The sequence below is a fragment of the Triticum dicoccoides genome, chromosome 3B, assembly GCF_002162155.2.
Source record: "Triticum dicoccoides isolate Atlit2015 ecotype Zavitan chromosome 3B, WEW_v2.0, whole genome shotgun sequence".
NCBI classification, from domain to species: Eukaryota; Viridiplantae; Streptophyta; class Magnoliopsida; order Poales; family Poaceae; genus Triticum; species Triticum dicoccoides.
In genome coordinates this window covers 529,033,437-529,044,090 of record NC_041385.1, presented here as the reverse complement: position 1 = coordinate 529,044,090, position 10,654 = coordinate 529,033,437, and positions in this window count along the sequence as shown.

Sequence of the window (10,654 nt, the reverse complement as noted above, 5' to 3'; positions counted from 1 at the left end):
TGCGGCCGCCCCTCCTCCCTCCTTCGCCGGCAGCCCTACTCCCACCGCCCTCGACCTTGCTGCCCCTAGCTACCTCTCCATCGCCCCCCACCCCCTGCCACTAGTTAGTACTAGATTTAGTAGTAGTAGATGTTAATTTAGGGTTAGCTAGTACTAGATGTTGCTTAGTTAGTACTAGATTTTTAGTAGTAGTAGTGGTAGTTGAACTACTTTAGTTGTAGTTGAACTAGTTTAGTAAGTAAATTAATAAACTAGTTGAACTAGTTGAATTAACAGAACTAATCTATTTTTACTAAGATAATTAATATAACTAGTTGAACTACTTTATTTTTAGAAAGAACTAGTTTTTTTTCTATTTATAGTAAGTTTATATTTAGTAAGAACTAGTTGAATTAATAAAACTAGTTGAACATGTCATATTTGTTGTTTTTTTAGTTTAAGCAATTATTCGGGATGTATTAGTGATAACTTATATGGTTTCAGGTGACCTCCGTCGTCCCCGTCACCGACCCCCTCCGACATCCCCGCCGTCGTCCCAGTCACCGACCCCCTCCGACATCGAGGTGAGACCAGCCAAATATCCTTGTATATCTTGTGTTGTTGCTCAAATAGGATATGTGGTTGCCCAAGTGGCCGTTCATGTTCAGTTTACATCTCCGAGTGGCCTATGTTTTGCCGGAGTGTTGATTAATTTCCGTTCCGGCAAATTTCAGGCACTCGATATGTCCTTTTTAGCAAAGGTCATTCCGGATTTTGTCGTGAATTCTGGCATGACTTGTGCTAGAATATATACAAGTTTAATCTTTGAATTATGATTGTAGGAAATGTCATACTCGGACGACGACGGTCTCCCGGGGGAGTGTAGCTGGTGCCACGACGATCGAGGTATGTGCGACAGGTTCTTTCGGCTGGACGAAGATCGGTGCTTCAGCATTAAGCTCGAGGAGACCTTCGATTGTGAAACGGTACGCAACAACGACAAGTGTTGTTTTCGTAATTAAGCATGACTTCAACTATTTCAACGTCTAATTGTCATATTTTACAATTCGACTAGCTTATCCCATGCCATGCAAGACGCTATGTCTTGGAGAGGATGGGTTTTGAAGACCATGAAAATTTCGAAACAAAGAAAATACACCTAAGGACCCATCATGATATGGATTTTGATGTAAATCTGTGCAATTCTCAGAGCGTAACCCATTTTGGTTGCCAAAATTGGGAAGCACTTTGCAAAATGTATGGTTTTTATGAGGGTATGATTGTCACCATGGATCTTGGTGATCCTGACAGTGAGGAAGACAATATGGACATTTGGGTCCTTGTTGATACGCTTCCGATTGTACCGCTATGTGAGTTTCTCAAACATAGTTATTAACTAATTTATATTGTTTATTTCAAAATAGTTGATAGCTTATTTCCATTGACAGCTTATTTTGATTCTTCAAAGACTGTGCGGAAGATGGTAGATAAAACCAACTACACCGATGGCACCGAATTAACGTATAAAGAGAAAAATCATCTGATCGCATTTTGTACTCTTCTTGAGAATTACAATGACTATTATCGAACTCCTCCAAATTATGGTGAATACGTGCCACTAGTGCATGTTTTGAACCACGATAACTTCTCTGGAGATACCCTGGTAAGATTTTTTACTATTACGACATCCGTGCATCTTTTGCATACTTCTAAAACTAGTACATCATTGCTAACTACGAAGTTATTATTATGTTTTTCAACAGAAACTCCCGATGGATTGTGTGCCTCATCTGATGTCTCTGCATGGTCGCCTCTCAGTTTTGAACATACTGCCAGGTAAATCTATGTAGCTCACCTGTGCATATCGGATTTCTAAAACCCGTGAACACATGATCATCAGAGAATGGAAGAAATGTATGGACATTCGCAAGGAGGTTCTGGAAGTAACATTCAGCAAAAGGCAAGAATTGGAGACAGGCTAATCTCCATTCTCCATAATGGAGAGTCAGGGGCTATCTTGTTTTTTGCTATTTTACCTTAGAAAATGTAGTTGGTCTTAATCGAATGTAATAGGTCCTATGAGGTACAATATGTTTATTATGTGGTAATGTGTTAGAGTTGATAATGATGATCTTGAGGAGGTGTTATGTGATGTCAATGATGAAAACGATGATCTTGAGGAGGTGTTATATGACAATGATGTATTATGATGCTAAGTTGTTAATGATATGATGATGATGATGATATTATTATATCATTGGGTGAAAGAACCATGGATTAGTTTCAAGCGGATGGACATCCACTTGAAACTAGTCCACGGTTCTTTCACCCCATGAGGTAATAACTCATTATGATGTAAAAACAATCTCTAAATTCCTGTTGTATGAAAACTTATGTAAAGGTGTATGAATACAACATGAAAAAGAAAAGAAATAAAATACTAAATAATAGTAGTAGCGCGGGTAAGGAGAAGCGCTACTACTAATTACCAGTAGCGATGTTCTGAAGAAGCGCTGCTACCAAGTCAATTTAGCAGTAGCATGGGTCAAGACGCGCTATTGCTAAGCATTAGCTGTAGCGCCTTATCAGTAGCGCTCCTGCCCGCGCTACTGATAGGCCCAAAACCCACTCTGCTGCTAGGCTTTTCCCTAGTAGTGTTAGTAACGTAATCAACAGCAACTAAAATCTGTGTGTAACCATTAGAGGCAGGAAAAGGTCCCATATAATCAAAGCCCCAAACATCAAATGGTTCAATAACAAGAGAATAATTCATAGGCATTTCTTGACGTCTACTAATATTACCAATTCTTTGACATTCATCACAAGATAAGACAAACTTACGAGCATCTTTGAAGAGAGTAGGCCAATAAAAACCGGACTGCAATACCTTATGTACAGTTCTATCTCCAGCGTGGTGTCCTCCATATGATTCAGAGTGACACTTGTGTAGGATCAGTTCCTGTTCATGCTCAGGTACACAATGTCTAATAACATCAGCTACTCCTTCTTTATAAAGGCGTGGGTCATCCCAGAAGTAATGTCTTAAATCATAAAAGAACTTTTTCTTTTGCTGGTAGGTGAAACTAGGTGGTATAAATTTAGCAATAATATAATTAGCATAATCAGCATACCAAGGAGCAGTACGAGAAGCATTAACAACCGCCAATTGTTCATCAGGAAAACTATCATCAATAGGTAGTGGGTCATCAAGAACATTCTCTAACCTAGACAAGTTGTCTGCAACGGGGTTCTCAGCTCCCTTTCTATCAATAATATGCAAATCAAATTCTTGGAGCAGGAGAATGCATCTAATAAGTCTAGGCTTAGCATCTTTCTTTTCCATAAGATATTTAATAGCAGCATGATCAGTGTGAATAGTAACATTGGAATGAACAATGTAAGGTCTGAACTTATCACAAGCAAATACAACTGCTAAGAATTCTTTTTCGGTAGTAGCATAATTTCTCTGGGCAGTATCAAGAGTTTTACTAGCATATTGGATAACATTCAATTTCTTATCAACTCTTTGCCCTAGAACAGCACCTACAGCATAAGCACTAGCATCACACATAATTTCAAAAGGTATATTCCGATCAGGTGGCTGAACAATAGGTGCAGTGCTCAAAGCTTTCTTAAGTATTTCAAATGCTTCTACACAATCATCATCAATGACAAAAGGAATATCTTTTTGCAATAAATTAGTTAGAGGCCTAGAGATTTTATAGAAGTCCTTAATGAATCTCCTATAAAAAATGGCATGACCAAGGAAACTTCTTATACCTTTTATGTCCTTGGGACATGGCATCTTTTCAATAGCATCAACTTTAGCTTTATTAACTTCAATACCTCTCTCAAATCTTATTCCCCAAGACAATGCCTTCATTAACCATAAAGTGGCACTTTTCCCAATTCAAGACGAGACTAGTGTCTTCGCATCTCTGCAACACTCGATCAAGGTTTCTCAAGCAATCATCAAAAGAGGATCCATAAAGGGAGAAATCATCCATGAATACCTCACAAATCTTTTCACAAAAGTCAGAGAATATAGCCATCATACATCTTTGAAAGGTAGCAGGTGCATTACATAAACAAAAAGGCATACGTCTATAAGCAAAAGTACCAAAAGGGCAAGTAAAAGTAGTCTTTGATTGATTCTCTACTGACACAGGTATTTGAGAGAAACCAGAATAACCATCTAGAAAGCAGAAATGTGTGTGTTTGGATAGTCTTTCTAGCATTTGATCAATGAAAGGTAAGGGGTAATGATCTTTCTTAGTAGCTTTATTTAATTTACGGAAATCAATTACCATCCTATAACCTGTAATAATTCTTTGCGGGATCAATTCATCTTTATCATTAGGAACGACAGTAATACCTCCCTTTTTAGGAACACAATGGACAGGATTTACCCAATCGCTATCAGCAACGGGATAAATTATACCTGCCTCAAGGAGCTTTAGTATCTCCTTTCTTACCTCTTCTTTCATCTTAGGATTCAATCGTCATTGAGGATCTCTAACTGGTTTGGCATCTTTCTCCACTTTAATTTTGTGCTGGCATAGAGTGGGACTAATGCCCTTAAGATCATCCAGAGTATATCCAATAGCAGCACGGTGTTTCTTCAGAGTTTTCAGTAATCTTTCTTCTTCTTGCTCTGAAAGGTTAGCACTAATAATAACAGGATATATTTTCTTTTCATCAAGATAAGCATACTTAAGATTATCAGGTAATGGTTTGAGCTCAAACACGGGATCACCCTTGGGTGGAGGGGATCCCCTAGGATTTCAACAGGGAGGTTGTGTTTCAGAATAGGACCCTATTGAAGGAACGCCTTATCTATTTCCCTTCTTTCATTCATAAACATATCATTTTCATGGTCTAGCAAATATTTTTCTAACGGATCAGTAGGAGGCACGGTAATAGAAGTAAGACCAATAATCTCATCCTTACTAGCTGATTCTTTATCATGGGGTTGTCTACGAAACTTAGCAAAATTAAACTCATGAGACATATCCCCTAAGCCAATTGTAACAACATCCTTATTGCAATCAATCCTAGCATTAACAGTATTCAAGAAGGGTCTACGAAAAATAATGGGACAAAAGTCATCTTGTGGGGAACCAAGAACAAGAAAATCAGCAGGATATTTAACTTTCCCACACAAGACTTCAACATCTCTAGCAATCCCAACTGGCTTAATGGTGTCCCTATTGGCAAGATTAATAGTAAGATCAATATCTTCTATTTCAGCGGGTGCAATATCATGCATAATTTCTTTATATTAGTCGTAGGGTATTGCACTAGAACTAGCACCCATATCACATAAGCCATGATAAAAATGATCTCCTATTTTAACAGAAATAACAGGCATGCCTACAACAGGTCTATCTATCTTAGCATCTGTTCTAGCAATGTTAGCAGCCTGTTCACAGAAGTAAATAACATGCCCATCTAAATTATCATCCAAGAGATCTTTAACCATAGCAATACTAGGTTCAACTTTGCTTTTCTCAGGAGGTGTATAAGTTCTAGTATTACTCTTACGAACAATAGTTGAAGTTTTAGCATGATCCTTTATCCTAACAGGAAAAGGTGGTTTCTCAACATAACTAGTAGGAACAATAGGATCATTATAAGTGACAGCCGTTTCTTCAACTGTAATAGGTGCAACTAATTTTACTTCAATGGGAGGATTATATTTAAACCACTTCTCCTTAGGGAGATCAACGTGAGTAGTAAAAGATTCACAAAAAGCAGCTACTATCTCAGAGTCAAGTCCATACTTAGCGCTAAATCCATGAAAACCATTGGTATCCATAAAAGATTTAACACAATCAAACTTAGGTGTTATACTTGACTCCTTACCATCGTCGGAACCCCAATCTTCAGAGTTGCATTTAATTCTTTCCAATAAGTCCCACTTGAATTCAGTAGTCTTCAGCATATAAGAACCAGCACAGGAAGTGTCAAGCATGGTGCGATCATTGAGAGAAAGCCAAGCATAAAAGTTTTGAATAATCATATCTCTTAAGAGCTCATGATTGGGGCATGAATATAACATTGACTTAAGCCTCCCCAAGCTTGAGCAATGCTTTCTCCTTCGCGAGGCCAAATAATTATATATGTAATTACGATCACGATGAACAAGATGCATATGATAGAACTTCTGGTGAAATTCCAACTTCAATAGTTAATAATTCCAAGATCCCCTATTATCACATAGCCTATACCATGTCAGTGCATCTCCCTTAAAAGATAAAGGGAAGACCTTCCTTTTGACAACATCATCGGGAATACCTGTAAGCTTAAATAACCCACAAACTTCATCCACAAAGATAAGGTGTAAATCGGGATGCAATGTTCCATCTCCTGCAAAGGGGTGAGCTAGCAGTTTCTCTATCATACCCGAAGGAATCTCAAAGTAAATATTTTCAGTAGGTTCAGTAGGTTGAGGAGCAACTCTTTGCTCTACTGGTTGGGGTGAAGATAACCCGAACAAGCCCCTCAAAGGATTAGTTTCCATAGTAACAATTGATAGAAAATTTCAGCACACTATATACATGTTTCCTTACCAAGTTCCACTCAAGAAAGGCGCTTCACTCCCTGGCAACGGCGCCAGAAAAGAGTCTTGATGACCCACAAGTATAGGGGATCTATCGTTGTCCTTTCGATAAGTAAGAGTGTCGAACCCAACGAGGAGCAGAAGGAAATGACAAGCTGTTTTCAGTAAGGTTTTCTCTGCAAGCACTGAAATTGTAGGTAACAGATAGTTTTGAGATAAGATAATTTGTAATAGGTAACAAGAAATGAAAGTAAATAAAGTGCAGCAAGGTGGTCCAATCCTTTTTGTAGCAAAGGACAAGCCTGGACAATTTATTGTAATGAGAAAAGCGCTCCCGAGGACACATGGGGATTATTGTGAAGATAGTTTTCATCACGCTCATATGATTCGCGTTCGGTACTTTGATAATTTGATATGTGGGTGGACCGGTGCTTGGGTACTGCCCTTACTTGTACAAGAATCCCACCGATGATTAACCCATATTGCAAGCATCCGCAACTACAAAAGAAGTATTAAGTAAACCTAACCATAGCATTAGACATATGGATCCAAATCAGCCCCTTACGAAGCAACGCATACACTAGGGTTTAAGCTTCTGTCACTCTAGCAACCCATCATCTAATTATTACTTCCCAATGCCTTCCTCTAGGCCCAAATAATGGTGAAGTGTCATGTAGTCGACGTTCACATAAAACCACTGGAGGAGAGACAACATACATCTCATGAAAATATCGACCAAATTCACATGACTACTAATAGCAAGACTTCACCCATGTCCTCAGGAACAAACATAACTACTCACAAATCATATTGATGTTCATAATCAGAGGAGTTTAATATGCATTAAGCATCTGAACATATGATCTTCCACCAAGTAAACCAATTAGCATCAACTACAAGGAGTAATCAACACTACTGGCAACCCACATGTACCAATTTGTGGTTTTGATAGAAGATTGGATACAAGAAATGATCTAGGGTTTTTAGAGGAGATGGTGCTGGTGAAGATGTTGATGGAGATTGACCCCCTCTTGATGAGAGGATCATTGGTGATGACGATAGTGATGATTTCCCCCTCCCGGAGGGAAGTTTCCCCGGCAGAATAACTCCGCCAGAGCCCTAGATTGGTTCAGCCAAGGTTCCACCTCGTGGCGGCAGAGTTTCGTCCCGTAAGCTTGCTTCTAAGTTTTTCCATGGTAAAAGCCTTCATATAGCAGAAGATGGGCACCGGAGGGCCACTAGGGGGCCCAGGAGACAGGGGCGCGCCCCCACCATCCTGGCCAGTGTGTGGGCCCCGTCTGGTGTTTTCTTTGCTCAATAATTCTTATTAATTCCAAAAATGACTTCCGTGGAGTTTCAGGATTTTTGGGGCTCTGTAGAATAGGTTTCCAATATTTGCTCCTTTTCCCACCAAAATTCCAGCTGTCGACATTCCCCCTCTTCATGGTAAACCTTGTAAAATAAGAGAGAATAGCCATAAGTATTGAGACATAATGTGTAATAACAACCCATAATGCAATAAATATTGATATAAAAGCATGATGCAAAATGGACGTATCAGTTGCTTACAAAGATAAAGAGCCAGTTCACTGGCTGTTCAAAGATATATGCCACCCAGGTGTTAAAACAACTAGTGAGAGAACACTACACAGTTGGTGGAATAAGAGAGCACATCCTCAAGATGAGCAATATGACAGCAAAGCTAAAGCCCATGGATGAGGATCAGGAGATCAAACCAAAGCTCCTGGTCCACCTGGTCATGGCTTCACTGCCAAAGGAGTTTGAAACTGTTGTTGTAAACTACAATATGTTGCCTGGAACATGGGCCATTGAAAAAACAATAGCAATGTGTGTCCAAGAAGAGGACAGACTCAAAGCCTCACATGGTGGTTCACCCAACTATGTGAAGGATCAAAAGAAAAAGAATTACAATCAAAACAACAAAAGTTCTCCTTCAAAGCATGGAAAAGCTCCCTATCAGCATCAGCAAAAGCCTTTCTTAGTGGACAAAGACACTTGTCTCCACTGCAAGCAGAAAGGGCATTACAAGAAAGACCGCGCTGTTTGGTTGAAGTCCTTAATGGCAAAGCAAGGTAACAACATTGTTTCCTTAGTTAATGAATCCTTGTACACACAGTTTTTGAAATCTACTTGGTGGATTGACTCAGGAGCAATTGTTCATGTTGCAAATTGTTTACAGGGATTCCATTCGACACAGACTACACTAAGAAGAGAAAGAGGCATTGAAGTAGCAAATGGAATTCAAGCGCAAGTTGTAGCTGTCGGAAACATCTCCTTGGAGTTAGCTGATGGATTCAAGCTTCTATTTAGAGATGTTCTTTATGTTCATTCATGTAATAGAAACTTAATTAGCGTTTCATGTTTAGACAAAGATAATTATGAATGTTATTTTGGACATGGCAAGTGTGCCATATGGTATAATAATGCTTATGTGGGTGATGCTTTACTACATGATGAGCTTTATTTGTTATCACTTCATGAAAAAGTGCATTCTGTATGCAATGGGAATGAACATGTTTCCGCGTCGAATAAAGAACGAAAGAAAAGAAAGAGAACATTCGACTCATCGATATTACGGCACTGTCGCTTGGGCCATATTTCAAAGGGGAGAATAGAAAGGTTAGTCAAAAGTGAAATTCTCCCTCCGTTAGAATTCTCAGACTTAGAACAATGCATAGATTGCATTAGAGGAAAGTATATAAAACAAATCAAAAAAGGTGCAATCCATAGCACAAGCACACTGGAAATCATTCACACTGACATTTGTGGACCATTTCTGGTGAAAAGTGTGGATGGATATGATCGTTCATAACATTCACAGATGATTAATCTCACTATGGATATATTTATTCAATCAAAGAAATATCTAAAGCGTTGGATAAATTTAAAATATTCAAAGCTGAAGTTGAAAATCAGCATGATAAAAGAATAAAGATAGTCAGGTCCGACCGTGGGGGAGAGTACTATGTTCGGCACACTCCATATGGCCAAGTCCCTGGACCTTTTGCAAAGTTCTTGCAGGATACTGGCATAGTAGCCCAGTATTCAATGCCAGGCGAGCCTCAGCAAAAATGGAGTAGCTGAAAGGCGCAACCGTACACTTATGGATATGGTGCGCAGCATGATGAGTTATTTCAACTTGCCATTGGGATTGTGGATGGAGGCGCTTAAAACCTCCATTCACATTCTCAGTAGAGTAACAAGCAAGTCGGTGCCCAAAACACCGTACGAGCTATGGACAGGAAGGGTGCCATCCCTACAACACTTCAAGGTGTGGGGGTGCCCTGCTGAGGCCAAAATATTTAATCCAAACATTACAAAGTTAGATCCCAAAACAGTGAGTTGCCACTTCATTGGCTATCCAGACAGATCAAAGGGTTTTCGTTTCTACTGCACAGACAGATATAAGAAGTTTGTAGAAATGAGACATGCAGTCTTCTTAGAGTACGAAATGATGAGGGGGAGCTTGGTAGCTCGGAAAATTGATCTTGAGGAGAAGAGGGTGCATGCACCTAATCCGATGATTCAGGAGCCATTTTTCTCACTACTAGTTGCAACTCCACCCATGACAACTATGGGAGTAGACCCGGAACCACAAAAAAAAAGACACATCCGTGACATTTTGGGCCGAACATTTTTTTCTGTCATACTTATGACACTTCTATGACGATAATTGTGACAAAACCCGACATCATCATAGATGTGGTGGGCTCCTACTTCTATGACAAAAAATCATGACAGAAAATGGGCTTTTCGTCCTTGGCGGCCCGGAGACGCAGCTGCATGACATTCTTTGGGCCGTCCATGACGTAAAAAACCGTGGTAGAAGCAAGGTCAAGGAAAATTTCGGCGAGTTTCCGGTTAAGGTTGGTGGTTGAGGGCCGAGCGATGTGCGTTTCTCTCGTACACGTATGCGCGTGTGCGAGGCATTGGGCTCTAACTGAACCCGAGTGAGGCGTTGGGCTCTAAATGAACCCGAGCGATTGCACTACAGGCTACGCGTTACTGAACCCGAGCGATCGATCGATGGCTGCTAATTGATCCCGATCGAGCGATTCCTTCGCTACTGCTGCTAACTGAAGTCGATCGATG